This window comes from Eleutherodactylus coqui, chromosome 10 (genome assembly GCF_035609145.1).
Source record: "Eleutherodactylus coqui strain aEleCoq1 chromosome 10, aEleCoq1.hap1, whole genome shotgun sequence".
Lineage (NCBI taxonomy): Eukaryota > Metazoa > Chordata > Amphibia > Anura > Eleutherodactylidae > Eleutherodactylus > Eleutherodactylus coqui.
Window position 1 is genome coordinate 62,325,178 of NC_089846.1, and position 14,136 is coordinate 62,339,313.

A 14,136-nucleotide genomic window follows, 5' to 3' on the forward strand; every position below is an offset into this window, starting at 1 on the left:
TGTAAAAGACTATGATCTACCCTGCATATCTTGGTTTGGTAGACGTAATATCCTTAAATCCTATATCCTTCCGATTATCCTTTACAAGATTACAATGTTACCGATCTATTTACCTCCCAGCTTTTTTAAAACGATTCGCACGGTCTTTGCTGCCTATGTATGGAGGCAAAGAAGACCCAGATTGGCATATAGCCTAATGATCAAAAGGAGATCGGAGGGGGGTATAGGTCTCCCAAATATTTTGGACTATTATCGTGCAGCCCAGTTGAATTACTGGATGGACCTGACGTGCCCGTCAGGAGACAAGATTCTCCCTAACCTGGCATTGGCCCACACCTACAGTGGTTCTCAGAGGGACCTATGGTTTCCAGAGAGGAAAAGATACCTTGCAAAGGGACTCTCTCCTCTTCTGAAAGGCCCGTGTGAAGTGTGGAATAAATTGAAGGAGATGCTGACACCAGAGCCCTCCCCGGTGGCCCCACTAAATTTAATACACAATTACCTGAAGTTACCAGAAGATCCCGCCACCACCTCGGTCTGGAAAAAATGTAACCACCTTACGGTAGGGGACCTTCAGGCGCTGGCTCACCTGCCGGCCGTAGATATTCTACAAACATTTCAGTCGGATTGGTCCCCCTCCTTTTTGGTGAAAGCCACGGTAACAAAGGTTATGGAGGACTTTCTTGAGACCTATACATCTACCAGGCCCAAAACCCCATTTGAACGCGCCTTAATTGATCCCAACCCCAGGGCAAGAAGAATCTCGCAGCTCCGCTGCCATTTTATCGTCCCGCACGCTATAATCAAACCAGCATTTCTTACTTCATGGGAAAGGGAACTGGGCATTTCGTTGTCGCCATCAGACATCAAACTAATTTTGTCCACCTCCTGCGGCCTTTCTCCATGTATCCTTACCCAAGAATCCCATTATAAATTACTCGTACGCTGGTACAAAACACCACAGTGGTTGGCTGCATACAAGTTGGCGCCACATAGCAGATGTTGGAGGTGTGACGCCGAAGTGGGGTCCTACCTGCATATATGGTGGTCCTGCAAGGGACTTGAGACCTTCTGGAGGGGAGTGAGCGAGGTGTTGTGCAAAATTAAACAAAACTTTGTCCTAACGCCGGAGATGGTCTTCTTGTGGAGACCCTCCCAGGCGTTTCATCCGCGGAGAGACAGACTGGTGGCCCATCTGATAGATGCGGCCAAAGCCTTGATCCCGCTGTCTTGGAAAGCTGAAGCATCCCCCCTACTTTCACACTGGAAAGAGAAGGTAGATTGGATCTACAATCTTGAAGAACTGGCGAGCTGGCAGAACAACACACATGACAAATTCATTATAACGTGGCATCCCTGGCGTGAGTTGAGGCTCCTAGACGTCTTCCCCCAATAGTAGGTGCAGTTACCACAAACCCCCCCACCCTCTTCTCCCCTTCCCCTCCTTCCCGCCCCCTTTTCCCGCTAAGTGTTGTAAAACAGGTTCATGTGGTCCTCCGGTTTCCGGGGGCCCATAGGGACCACTCGGGCAGTGGGCGCGCATTGTCCTCCAGTTCCCTGACCTCTCGTTATTGTCTTTATTTAACGCTGTCATTTCAGAGCCAGGGTTACTGGGGTAAAAAGACTGCTGTATTATCTTCATCCCATCTGTGTTGATGCATTCCCATACCCTGTATGTTTAAAAAAATCTAATAAAAATTGATTTAACAAAAAAAAGAAAATGATCAAACAGCTTTTTAGTTGCAGATCTGTGTAACTGCTAAATGTGTACTCATGCCATTACAGTGTCCTCTACACTCTTTACGGTTCTACCACTCACTGTGAAAGAGATCAGATCATGATTTAATAAAATTCTTGGTACCTACTGTGTTGTTACAAAAACACCAGAACATAACTGCCCCAGTAATGGTTGGAGCATGGATTGGTAACCCCTGGTTGGCCCTTAATTTCTCATGGACTGGGGATTATCATGCCATCTCATTTGCCCAGAAAAATGCCACTACAGACTGTTATCTCTCCTGGACAAAATGTGCATGCGTGGAAGTCACAAATAATGTTGCGTCTCCGTTTTTGAATGACACCCCCAATCGGAATTGCAATGAGCTACCTAAAAAACTTGTACTACATGTGGGACAATGTCAATGGTAAGACAGTGGAAAATTAGGTCAGAATGTTGGATGTCCTACTCTGTGGATGACAAGTATTCTGGAGTCCTAGATCACATGGTAGTAGCCATACCAATTTTGTGTTACTGCATGATGGTCTGCCATAAACGGTAAACCCTGAACACACTCTTCAAGAGAGCTGCAGATAATTTACCAAGAACAAATGGTAAGCCACAGGTAGTATCTATGGGCATGGATAACACATTTGCCCCTTCATACGACAAATGAGGGATTAGTTAGTGAAAGCTACAGACTGTCTAGATGATAAGATTTTCACAGTATTGGGGGGTTGGCTAATCAAACTAATGCAATTCAAATTTAGTTGATTGTTGTTACTAACCAACACACAATAGTGCTAGATTACCTTACAGCTGCTAAAGAGTGGCATATGCCAGTATGTTTTGTACTTTGTCACACTTAGATATTCTCAATTTAGAGCAGAAAGGAAATCCTGGCAGCTAGATGAAACCTGTGAGGGACCTCCCATACTGTTGAGTAATACTGAAGTAATAGCAACTTGGAGCATCATTAGTGGGGGTCTGGGGAGTGCATATGATATGGCAAGAACCCTTAACACTACCTCACAGGCTCTTGACTTGTTACTGTTGTATATACAAGGTACTCAGAAAGCTGCTCTACAGAACAGAGCTACAATTGATGGTATTCAAACATGAATGTGAGAAATTTGAAGATGTGTATTGTTTCAACCTAACTGATAATTTGTAATCTATTTACAAAAAGATTCAAAAAGTTAGTATAGACACCCAGGCAAAATAAGAACTGGGTATAATTTGATTGGATTTTTGGTTCCTGGTTTAGTTCATCTCAGCTTCGTCTACTTTTCATGTATTTCGTGGTGTAGTGGTAAGTTGTATACTCCTTTGCTGTTGCATTCAGTGCATACCTAATCTAGTTGATTTTATATAAAAAATTGGTTCATGGGTCCACAAAATCACAACTTATGTAATTAGAGAAAATCTAACCCAGATATGACTAAATAGTTGTGTCATGCTTCCTCATGCTATATCTATCCCAGTACACAAATCACATGAATCTCCTACCCTCAGATCCAGGGTTAGAATAGAGCCTTTAGGGATGGGCTGGGACCATCCTATGTGGGTGTAACCAGAGTACCATGGACAGCTCTGAGGAACGTCTATCTTCCTAGTTAGGTAAGGTAACATGTCTTTAGTGGTTAGCTCAAGTTTCTGTGATGAGAATGGAAATCATATGTGAGGGCTATAGAACACGAGGAAACAGTCACAAAAGGAGAGATTTGTAGGGGAAATGATAAAATTTCCTGTCCTCCATTTTATGCTTTGTAGCCTGCTCTTCTTACAGCTATTCACTGTCTTTCTTTAGCTCATAATACTGTTCTGTTATAAGAATGCAGGGCTGTCTTCAAGGAAATTTTACAGAGAGTCTCATGGGAAATAATTCTAATCGGTCTAAAAGAACTTCTTCCTCTAATTAAGACGTCACTGTTTTGTTTAACTTTAATATCCAATGATAATAAATGAACTCTAATATATTTTAATTATTACAAGTGAGGTGTGTGCTAGCCTCATTTCAGATGTTTTTGTAAATAATACTTCTGTTTCTTAATTATTAAATTAGATGTCTTTCAATCACACCCTATCTGTATGTAATCTGTAAACTTTCTCGATGCTCAAGCATGAAGTAATTGAATTTGGAAACCTGAAAGCATACCAAGTTACGATATTTCCACTTACACTACTGTGACATTTGTAGTGGGGTCCTTGAGTACCTGCCATGTGACTGGCATGATTAGAGTGGGAAGGTATGTAAGGGAGTAGTATTGCTGTGCTTCCCCTTACAGTAATGTTTTCATTTGCTGACATTCTTCATACTGCTTTCTGTAGCTTTAAAAGTGGGGGAGCTCATCTGGCGCAAGCAGGAACAGGGAGCCATGCAATGTTGTACGCTAGAGGAGGGGTGTGTTTAGTGGATATTAGATGCTCAGTGTGTCTCTCCTAAGGCCTTATTCACACGGGCGATTTTAGGCTGCTATTTAACCATAATAAAACGTCGGCCGAAAATGTAGCCCATGTGAAACATTGGATTCCAATGCATTCATTCAAATGGGTGATTTTGGGGTGCGTGAAAAAAGCGTACCATTGAAGTATCAAATCAGCGACTGTATTTGGTCGTCAATTTTTCATGCTGCATCCAAAGATAGGTCTTGACTAGAGATGAGCGAACACCAAAATGTTCGGGTGTTCGTTATTCGGAACGAACTTCCCGCGATGCTCGAGGGTTCGTTTCGAACAACGAACCCCATTGAAGTCAATGGGCGACCAGAGCATTTTTGTATTTCGCCGATGCTCGCTAAGGTTTTCATGTGTGAAAATCTGGGCAATTCAACAAAGTGATGGGAACGACACAGCAACGGATAGGGCAGGCGAGGGGCTACATGTTGGGCTGCATCTCAAGTTCACAGGTCCCACTATTAAGCCACAATACCGGCAAGAGTGGGCCCCCCCCCCTCCCAACAACTTTTACTTCTGAAAAGCCCTCATTAGCATGGCATACCTTTGCTAAGCACCACACTAGCTACAACAAAGCACAATCACTGCCTGGATGACACTCCACTGCCACTTCTCCTGGGTTACATGCTGCCCAACCGCCCCCCCTCCCCCCCACAGCGCACACCAAAGTGTCCCTGCGCAGCCTTCAGCTGCCCTCATGCCACGCCACACTCATGTATATTTAGAAGTGCGTCTGCCATGAGGAGGAACCGCAGGCACACACTGCAGAGGGTTGGCACGGCTAGGCAGCGACCCTCTTTAAAAGGGGCGGGGCGATAGCCCACAATGCTGTACAGAAGCAATGAGAAATAGAATCCTGTGCCACCGCCATCAGGAGCTGCACACGTGGGCATAGCAATGGGGAAGCTATGTGCCACACACTATTCATTCTGTCAAGGTGTCTGCATGCCCCAGTCAGACTGGTAATATGCACCTTAACAGTAACCGCGTTGGTGGTAATGTGGTGGTGACTGCGGACCTAGTAGCACGGTTGTATTTTGTTGGTTTTCGGAATGTGGCCAGGATTAAGTGGGCCGTGGCGGGGGGATGGTGTGGGGGCTCTCTTGTTGTGTCGGTAAAGGTGAAATTCTTGGACTGCCACCAGACGAACCAATGCAAAGGCATTTGCCAAGAATGTTTTCCCTGTTGGAGGAGGAGGGGGATGTTTTTGAGGCACTACGTGTCCTCTCCACGTGTCCGTTCCATGTCAGCAATAGTAGCACTCAAGACAGGCCCCAGTAACAATTCTGAAGCAGCAGTATAGCGGGAGCGCAGTCTTCGTTCCATGTAAGCAATAGTAGCACTCAGGACAGGCCCCATTAACAATTCTGAAGCAGCAGTATAGCGGGAGCGCAGTCTTCGTTCCATGTAAGCAATAGTAGCACTCAGGACAGGCCCCATTAACAATTCTGAAGCAGCAGTATAGCGGGAGCGCAGTCTTCGTTCCATGTAAGCAATAGTAGCACTCAGGACAGGCCCCATTAACAATTCTGAAGCAGCAGTATAGCGGGAGCGCAGTCTTCGTTCCATGTAAGCAATAGTAGCACTCAGGACAGGCCCCATTAACAATTCTGAAGCAGCAGTATAGCGGGAGCGCAGTCTTCGTTCCATTTCAGTAGCCTTAGTATAGCCAAGGCACAAGTTACATTTATGTAGCTAAACTGTAGGCCAACCCCACACACCTTTCTGTACCATGAGTGCAGGCGAAGAACATAGAAATTACTATGATTACACTGTAGGTGAGGGCCCCAAAAAATTGGTGTACCAACAGTACTAATGTACCTCAGTAAAAATTGGCCATGCCCAACCAAGATGGCAGGTGAATCTCTTTGGTTAATGTGGCTTAAGTGGTAACTAGGCCTGGAGGCAGCCCAGTGTAACGAAAAATTGGTTCAAGTTAAAGTTCCAACGCTTTTAAGCGCATTGAAACTTATAAAAATTGTTCTGAAAAATTATTTGAGTGAGCCTTGTGGCCCTAAGAAAAATTGCCCATTCAGCGTGATTACGTGAGGTTTCAGGAGGAGGAGCAGGAGGAGGAGGAGGAGGAGGAATATTAGACACAGATTGATGAAGCAGAAATGTCCCCGTTTTGGATGGTGAGAGAGAACGTAGCTTCCATCCGCGGGTGCAGCCTACGTATTGCTTACGTATCGCTGCTGTCCGCTGGTGGAGAACAGAAGTCTGGGGAAATCCAGCCTTTGTTCATCTTGATGAGTGTTAGCCTGTCGGCACTGTCGGTTGACAAGCGGCTACGCTTATCTGTGATGATTCCCCCAGCCGCACTAAACACCCTCTCCGACAAGACGCTAGCCGCAGGACAAGCAAGCACCTCCAGGGCATACAGCGCTAGTTCAAGCCACGTGTCCAGCTTCGACACCCAGTAGTTGTAGGGGGCAGAGGCGTCACCGAGGATGGTCGTGCGATCAGCCGTGACTGGGGAGCGGTGACACAGTCTTGGTGGGGAGCCATAAAGCTGGCCAGGCCCTTAAAGACTGTTGCACTGCCTGGGATCTACATGCTGCTCGATCTACGCACATCCCCTGCTACCTTGCCCTCGGTACTGCGCCTTCTGCCACTAGCGCTGTTGGCTGGGAATTTTACCATCAGCTTGTCCGCAAGGGTCCTGTGGTATAGCAACACTCTCGAACCCCTTTCCTCTTCGGGAATCAGAGAGGGCAGGTTCTCCTTATACCGTGGATCGAGCAGTGTGTACACCCAGTAATCCGTCGTGGCCAGAATGCGTGCAACGCGAGGGTCACGAGAAAGGCATCCTAACATGAAGTCAGCCATGTGTGCCAGGGTACCTGTACGCAACACATGGCTGTCTTCACTAGGAAGATCACTTTCAGGATCCTCCTCCTCCTCCTCCTCCTCCTCAGGCCATACACGCTGAAAGGATGACAGGCAATCAGCCGGTGTACCGTCAGCAGCGGCCCAAGCTGTCTCTTCCCCCTCCTCCTCATCCTCCTCATGCTCCTCCTCCTCCTCCTGTACGCGCTGAGAAATAGACAGGAGGGTGCCCTGACTATCCAGCGGCATACTGTCTTCCCCCGCCCCCGTTTCCGAGCGCAAAGCAGCTGCCTTTATGGTTTGCAGGGAATTTCTCAAGATGCATAGCAGAGGAATGGTGACGCTAATGATTGTAGCATCGCCGCTCACCACCTGGGTAGACTCCTCAAAATTACCAAGGACATGGCAGATGTCTGCCAACCAGGCCCACTCTTCTGAAAGGAATTGAGGAGGCTGACTCCCACTGCGCCGCCCATGTTGGAGTTGGTATTCGACTATAGCTCTACGTTGTTCATAGAGCCTGGCCAACATGTGGAGCGTAGAGTTCCACCGTGTGGGCACGTCGCACAGCAGTCGGTGCACTGGCAGCTTAAAGTGATGTTGCAGGGTGCGCAGGGTGGCAGCGTCCGTGTGGGACTTGCGGAAATGTGCGCAGAGCCGGCGCGCCTTTACGAGCAGGTCTGACAAGCGTGGGTAGCTTTTCAGAAACCGCTGAACCACCAAATTAAAGACGTGAGCCAGGCATGGCACGTGCGTGAGGCTGCCGAGCTGCAGAGCCGCCACCAGGTTACGGCCGTTGTCACACACGACCATGCCCGGTTGGAGGCTCAGCGGCGCAAGCCAGCGGTCGGTCTGCTGTGTCAGACCCTGCAGCAGTTCGTGGGCCGTGTGCCTCTTATCGCCTAAGCTGAGTAGTTTCAGCACGGCCTGCTGACGCTTGCCCACCGCTGTGCTGCCACACCGCGCGACACCGACTGCTGGCGACATGCTGCTGCTAACACATCTTGATTGCGAGACAGAGGAGGAGGAGGAGGAGGAGGAGGGTGCTTTAGTGGAGGAAGCATACACCTCCGCAGATACCACCACCGAGCTGGGGCCCGCAATTCTGGGGGTGGGTAGGACGTGAGCGGTCCCAGGCTCTGACTCTGTCCCAGCCTCCACTAAATTCACCCAATGTGCCGTCAGGGAGATGTAGTGGCCCTGCCCGCCTGTGCTTGTCCACGTGTCCGTAGTTAAGTGGACCGTGGCAGTAACCGCGTTGGTGAGGGCGCGTACAATGTTGCGGGAGACGTGGTCGTGCAGGGCTGGGACGGCACATCGGGAAAAGTAGTGGCGACTGGGAACTGAGTAGCGCGGGGCCGCCGCCTCCATGATACTTTTGAAGGACTCCGTTTCCACAACCCTATACGGCAGCATCTCAAGGCTGATGAATTTTGCTATGCGGACGGTTAACGTTTGAGCGTGCGGGTGCGTGGCGGCGTACTTGCGCTTGCGCTCCAACAGTTGCGCAAGCGACGGCTGGACGGTGCGCTGAACTACACTGCTGGATGGGGCCGAGGACAGCGGAGGTGAGGGTGTGGGTGCAGGCCAGGAGACGGTAGTGCCTGTGTCCTGAGAGGGGGGTTGCATCTCAGTGGCAGGTTGGGGCACAGGGGGAGAGGCAGGGGTGCAAACCGGAGGCGCTGAACGGCCTTCGTCCCACCTTGCGGGGTGCTTGGCCATCATATGTCTGCGCATGGTGGTGGTGGTGAGGCTGTTGGTGTTGGCTCCCCGGCTGAGCTTTGCGCGACAAAGGTTGCACACCACTGTTCGTCGGTCGTCAGGCGTCTCTGTGAAAAACTGCCAGACCTTAGAGCACCTCGGCCTCTGCAGGGTGGCATGGCGCGAGGGGGCGCTTTGGGAAACACTTGGTGGATTATTCGGTCTGGCCCTGCCTCTACCCCTGGCCACCGCACTGCCTCTTGCAACCTGCCCTGCTGATGCCCTTGACTCCCCCTCTGAAGACCTGTCCTCCTGAGTAAGCGTTGCACACCAGGTGGGGTCAGTCACCTCATCGTCCTGCTGCTCTTCCTCCGAATCCTCTGTGCGCTGCTCCCTCGGACTTACTGCCCTTACTACTACCTCACTGCAAGACAACTGTGTCTGATCGTCATCGTCCTCCTCACCCACAGAAAGTTGTTGAGACAGTTGGCGGAAGTCCCCAGCCTCTTCCCCCGGACCCCGGGAACTTTCGAATGGTTGGGCATCAGTGACGATAAACTCCTCTGGTGGGAGAGGAACCGCTGCTGCCCAATCTAAGCAGGGGCCCGAGAACAGTTCCTGGGAGTGTTCCCGCTCCTGAGCAGGTGTTATTGTAGTGGAGTGAGGAGGCTGGGAGGAAGGAGGAGCAGCAGACAGAGGATTCGGATTGGCAGCAGTGGACGGCGCAGAACTGCGGGTAGACGATAGGTTGCTCGAAGCACTTTCTGCCATCCAGGACAGGACCTGCTCACACTGCTCATTTTCTAATAACCGTCTCCCGCGTGGACCCATTAATTGGGCGATGAATGTGGGGACGCCAGAAACGTGCCTCTCTCCTAATCGCGCAGCAGTCGGCTGCGACACACCGGGATCAGGAGCTCGGGCTGTGCCCACACCCTGACTTGGCCCTCCGCGTCCTCGGCCGCGTCCACGTCCTCTAGGCCTACCCCTACCCCTCAGCATGCTGTATTACCAGTGATTTGATTTCACAGGCAGGAAATAAATTGGCGCAAGACTGCAGGCCAAATATAATTTTTGCCCTTTTTGGAAAACGAAAGGCCCCACTGCCTCTAGTGAATGAATTATCTAAGTTTAATAACTGTGCTGTGTCCCTGCTTATGTGTCACAGAACGTGAGGGTAGCAGAGTTATTATAACTCTGGCAGAGCAGGTATTTTTTTCCCAATTAAGGAAAGCAAATGGCGAAGCCAGCAGTAAAGCGTAGCTGGGTGCGTCTGATTTAGCAATGTTGTTCACGCAGCTCACACGTGTCCACAGCCCTTAGGACGGACAGAGGCTGGACAAATAGATTTGTTTTCAGTTTTTTTCCACCAAAAGGCAGCACTGCGTATATTCAATGAACATGAGAAGTTTAATAACTGTGCTGTGTCCCTGCTTATGTGTCACAGAACGTGAGGGTAGCAGAGTTATTATAACTCTGGCAGAGCAGGTATTTTTTTCCCAATTAAGGAAAGCAAATGGCGAAGCCAGCAGTAAAGCGTAGCTGGGTGCGTCTGATTTAGCAATGTTGTTCACGCAGCTCACACGTGTCCACAGCCCTTAGGACGGACAGAGGCTGGACAAATAGATTTGTTTTCAGTTTTTTTCCACCAAAAGGCAGCACTGCGTATATTCAATGAACATGAGAAGTTTAATAACTGTGCTGTGTCCCTGCTTATGTGTCACAGAACGTGAGGGTAGCAGAGTTATTATAACTCTGGCAGAGCAGGTATTTTTTTCCCAATTAAGGAAAGCAAATGGCGAAGCCAGCAGTAAAGCGTAGCTGGGTGCGTCTGATTTAGCAATGTTGTTCACGCAGCTCACACATGTCCACAGCCCTTAGGACGGACAGAGGCTGGACAAATAGATTTGTTTTCAGTTTTTTTCCACCAAAAGGCAGCACTGCGTATATTCAATGAACATGAGAAGTTTAATAACTGTGCTGTGTCCCTGCTTATGTGTCACAGAACGTGAGGGTAGCAGAGTTATTATAACTCTGGCAGAGCAGGTATTTTTTTCCCAATTAAGGAAAGCAAATGGCGAAGCCAGCAGTAAAGCGTAGCTGGGTGCGTCTGATTTAGCAATGTTGTTCACGCAGCTCACACGTGTCCACAGCCCTTAGGACGGACAGAGGCTGGACAAATAGATTTGTTTTCAGTTTTTTTCCACCAAAAGGCAGCACTGCGTATATTCAATGAACATGAGAAGTTTAATAACTGTGCTGTGTCCCTGCTTATGTGTCACAGAACGTGAGGGTAGCAGAGTTATTATAACTCTGGCAGAGCAGGTATTTTTTTCCCAATTAAGGAAAGCAAATGGCGAAGCCAGCAGTAAAGCGTAGCTGGGTGCGTCTGATTTAGCAATGTTGTTCACGCAGCTCACACGTGTCCACAGCCCTTAGGACGGACAGAGGCTGGACAAATAGATTTGTTTTCAGTTTTTTTCCACCAAAAGGCAGCACTGCGTATATTCAATGAACATGAGAAGTTTAATAACTGTGCTGTGTCCCTGCTTATGTGTCACAGAACGTGAGGGTAGCAGAGTTATTATAACTCTGGCAGAGCAGGTATTTTTTTCCCAATTAAGGAAAGCAAATGGCGAAGCCAGCAGTAAAGCGTAGCTGGGTGCGTCTGATTTTTACAGGTTGCAGACGCAGCTCACACGTGTCCACCGGCGTTAGGCCGGACAGAGGCAGGACAAATTTAATTATTTTCCGTTTTTTGGCACCAGAAGGCAGCACTGCGTATATTCAATGAATAACAACTGTGTTGTCGCCCTGCCTATACAATTCTTTCCCTGCAGTATCAATGGAGGGTGCAATGGTCTGCAGAGGCGATTTTGAGAAGCAAAAAAAAATGCAGCACAGCTAACAGCAGCCTGGACAGTACTGCACACGGATAAATATGGCCCTAGAAAGGACCGTTGAGGTTCTTGAAGGCTACACTCACTCCTAACACTCTCCCTGCCTATGCAGCACTTCTGTCCCTAATGCCAGGTGCAACGGTCTGCAGAGGCGATTTTGAGAAAAAAAAAATTGCCACTGCTAACAGCAGCCAACACACAGCTATCAGTGGCCCTAATAAGGACCTTTGGGGGGTCTTGAAGCCTACACTAACTACCAATTCTTTCCCTACAGCAGCTCCGGTACAAACAGCACTGTCCCTCATCTAACTCACACCGCATCTGAGGCGAACCGCGGGAGGGGCCGACTTTTATGTTCGGGTGACACCTGATCTTCCCAGCCACTCACAGCAGGGGGGTCGTATAGGGCTTGAACGTCACAGGGGGAAGTTGTAATGCCTTCCCTGTCTTTCAATTGGCCAGAAAAGCGCGCTAACGTCTCAGGGAAGGAAGTGAAAATAACCAGAACACCGCATGGTGTTCGTTACGAATAACGAACATCCCGAACACCCTAATATTCGCACGAATATCAAGCTCGGAAGAACACGTTCGCTCATCTCTAGTCTTGACCTATCTTTTGACGAAAAACGCTGAAGGCTCCCATAGACTTTGTGTGAGTGAGGCCTAAGGGGAATGCATGTAAGTTGTGGCAATACCAGTACTTTTCTGAAGGGGTGGTGGGAAAATATCTAAGAACTGCATTGCCAGTGGAGTTCCAGCAGACTGTTTAGTGTTTGGAAGTTTGCTATAGTTCCAGGTTCAAGGCTAGTGAGACATGGCCCTGCTGCGGTAAAGACACACAGGTGAGTTCTGCTCCCTCACTGAAAGGACTTGAAATGTTATATCCTTCCTTACATAAGAGAGGCTAATGATAAGGACCGAACCACTTGAGAGACTTTTCTAACTAGTCATATCTGACGTAAGAGACTGTAATGCTGCACTGAGCAGGAGATGATGGGGAGTAGCTCGAGTGGGTGCAACAACTCTTGCCTGGTCACAGTAGTGGCTACTCAGTCTACAAGGATAGCTCGTGCTGCAGGCGGGATTGTATAGGGTTTTTGGCTAATGAAACTGGTGTTGTTTTTTCGTGACGCTAGTGGCTTATTCTAATGAATAAGGAGACAAGTCAGATGGTGATGCAGTAAATCTGAAGGCACATACTATACTTAGAGTTGGCAAATGATTACAATTCACACACTTTTGTTACAGCAAGTGGTAAAGTTGCCAACATTTTTCCCCATCACATTGGACGGCAACCATTAATTGCTCAACACTCACTGCATGATGAGATTTGATTACAAGACTGAATGGAACTCTTGCTGAACTCTGGGGTGATTCTACTAGTTGAGACTAGCACTATAAGGAATGGGTTAAATTGGTGTGATGAATGCTTTTGGAGAGCTGTGGGGTATGGTGTAGGCTCTCCTGTTGGGAAACTGACTACTGACTGTACAGGGACATCTGGAACTCACAGTTGTGGTGTATGATATCTTTCCAGCTTACATGAGGGTCTTCCCCGGCTCAGTTGCCTCCTGGCAGGGTTAAAATAGACTCCTCCCCCACTCAGGGTTCTGCCCTATCGCGGCCATAGGCGTCTGCACTCTCCAGCTCTTGCTTCTCTCTTTACTTTCCTCAATGCACTCCACACTTCCCTTCCCCTGCAAGCTCCATCTCCTGGGCTCTATCTCTTACTCCTCCCACTCCTCCAATCACCAGAGCTCTAATAGTTTCTCTTCTGAGTCACATGGCCAGTTTCCCCCAGTCACATAAATCCTCACATAAGGAGAGGCTGACCAAGCTAAAAATTAGCTGCAGGCAGCCAATCACAAAGGGCACAGTTTCTAGGCAAATTCTATTTAACCCTTTTGGCAAAGAAAACTAGGTTTTTCACTTAAAGGATGCCTCCTATGTCCCCCTAAGGGCTCATAGCAAGGTTCCTAGGACGTATTAATCTTAAGACTGCCCTGAGGACCACCTGGTGTTTGTCAGAACTCGAACACACATTGGAAGTCGTCCATGAATAGGGCATGAACATCTCCGAAATAGGGGTACGGCCACGGATGACAGGCTAAAGTGTGACCAGGTCCCCCTATTGCTTCTCTGACTAATATACGTCCCAAGGGCTATGTCCAACTGGAATTGGAGCACCATTTAGAGTAGTACAGTGGAGTGCAGACGGAGAAAAAAAGAAAATACCATCTGCAAAAACAGATAATACCCTCTGCATTGTCCCTCATTGCCACTCAGCGCTAGAAGACTTAGAGTGCCCCAAAAATTGTTACCAGTGTTGGGCACAACTAAGGTTACAGCAATAAAGTTCAGAGTGAACAAGGAAATTAAATACGTGGTCCTTCCGCAACAAAGCAACTACATGCTTGAGGGCTTAGGTAATCCTTATGACGGGGCCTTCACCAGAAAATTCCTGGTGGTGGTCCTACCGAGAAGAGAAGAGTCGATGAGCCCCATGGTCTCCTCTGTGGTAAGGCTAAGTCA